This window comes from Triticum aestivum, chromosome 5A (assembly GCF_018294505.1).
Source record: "Triticum aestivum cultivar Chinese Spring chromosome 5A, IWGSC CS RefSeq v2.1, whole genome shotgun sequence".
Taxonomy (NCBI): domain Eukaryota; kingdom Viridiplantae; phylum Streptophyta; class Magnoliopsida; order Poales; family Poaceae; genus Triticum; species Triticum aestivum.
The window spans coordinates 591,948,320-591,950,585 of NC_057806.1; the positions used below are offsets into that span (position 1 = coordinate 591,948,320).

General features: G+C 46.0%; 1 pseudogene; it reads left to right on the top strand.

Moving 5' to 3' along the window:
- LOC123101599 (UDP-glycosyltransferase 83A1-like) overlaps positions 1-1,423 on the top strand; it is an 11,797-nt pseudogene extending 10,374 nt beyond the window's left edge.
- Positions 1,424-2,266: the final 843 nt, after the last annotated feature.

The following is a 2,266-nucleotide window of genomic DNA, read 5'->3' on the forward strand; positions in this document are numbered from 1 at the left end:
GGGGGGCAATTAATGCCCCCTGCCTATCCATTTATTAGTGTTGATGTTAGGTTCTATTATTATTATTTTATTATTTGAGATGGACCCGTGGCTTCAACTTTTACTATGGCCTAGGGTCGGCCCTGATGACGAATCAGATCTAATACCGCTAAAAGCTAACAAAGCTATGTAAGAGCTTGTACTAAAGACTGCCACACTCCACTTCACAACTTCATAAAAAATTATCAACATGATGTGATGAGTCATTACCCATATAACCCTTTCTTTGGAAAAGATAAACATGTGGTCAGTTGACTAGAGATGAGCTGATACAATCCCTGATGCAACATCAATTGGTCTGGCAGACCCTTATACTGTATATGCACATGTGTGAGCATATATGACAGACTATCAGTCCATCCCCTGTCGTCCTTGTCTATAGAGAGACCCTGTGACAAACTTCGTTCTTACAAATTTGTCGAGGCATACTCCATTCTGTTAGACAACATGATAGATAGAGTTGTAGTTTAAACTCATATATCTCCTTCTATATGTATTTCTCTCTATTCAAACTATCTCCCTCGATCTCCTGTAATCTAGACGCATCCTAGTGATCGTCTAACTTGTACGCCACAGCAGGCTGTTCACTAGAATTAATATATACCCGCGGCCACCTACGGGTGGTAGTACGCTTCCCATAACATCTTACATGGTAATCAGAGCATCTTCTTCCTAGATCGAGAGAAAAGAGAAGAGATCGCATCTGGCCTATTCCAACCTCGCCATGACTACCGCCTCCACCCAATCCAGCACCATGAGTGCGCTCACCACATCCCTTTCCTCCACCTCCACCTTTGCCCCCTCATCATCCAACGCCTCCCACGCCATACCCCTTGGGTCACCACCACAGGAGAAGCTCACGAGGAATAACTTCCTCATGTGGAAATCCGTCGTGTTGCCGCAAATCAAGGGCGCACAGATGGCTCACCACCTCGATCCGGCGAGCCAGGCGCCACCGGAAACACTCACCATCACCAAGGATGGCAAGGAAGAGCGGATCACCAACTTTGCCCGTGTTCTCTGGTATGCACAACAGCAGCAACTTCAAGGTTTTCTGATGGGCTCTCTATCTAGCGAGATCCTTGCACAGGTCGTCACCCTTCAGACGCCGGCGGAGGTGTGGGCAGCGATCCATGCCACCTTTGCTGCCCAAACTCAGGCGCAAGCCACCAACATGCGCATCGAGCTCAAAAACCTGAAGAAGGGGAACCTGAGCATGACGGAGTATCTTGCTAAGATCAAGATGCTCTCTGATGAGATTGCATGCACAGGGGCGGCGCTCAGCAATGCTGAGATCGTCTCCCATGTTCTGGCCAGACTTGACCTCGACTACAACCCGGTGGTCTCGGCTCTTGCAGCACGGGTAGAGCCCGTGACTGTCTAGGAGCTCTTCAACCAGCTCCTCAGCTTCGATGCGCGGCTCAATCTTGTTCACGGCATGAACATCCACCAGTCGTCCGCGGATGTCTACTACACAACCTTCTTCTTGTAGACGTTGTTGGGCCTCCAAGTGCAGAGGTTTGTAGGACAGTAGCAAATTTCCCTCAAGTGGATGACCTAAGGTTTATCAATCCGTAGGAGGCGTAGGATGAAGATGGTCTCTCCAAATAACAAAGAGTCTCTTGTGTCCCCAACACACCCAATACAATGGTAAATTGTATAGGTGCACTAGTTCGGCGAAGAGATGGTGATACAAGTGGTATATGGATAGTACATAAAGGTATTTGTAATCTGAAATTATAAAAATAGCAAGGTAACTAATGATAAAAGTGAGCGTAAACGGTATTGCAATGCATGCAAATAAGGCCTAGGGTTCATACTTTCACTAGTGTAAGTTCCCTCAACAATACTAACATAATTGAATCACATAACTATCGCTCAACATGCAACAAAGAGTCACTCCAAAGTCACTAATAGCGGAGAACGAACGAAGAGATTATGGTAGGGTACGAAACCACCTCAAAGTTATTCTTTCCAATCAATCCGTTGGGCTATTCCTATAAGTGTCACAAACAGCCCTAGAGTTCGTACTAGAATAACACCTTAAGACACAAATCAACCAAAACCCTAATGTCACCTAGATACTCCAATGTCACCTCAAGTATCCGTGGGTATGATTATACGATATGCATCACACAATCTCAGATTCATCTATTCAACCAACACATAGAACCTCAAAGAGTGCCCCAAAGTTTCTACCGGAGAATCACGACGAAAACGTGAGCCA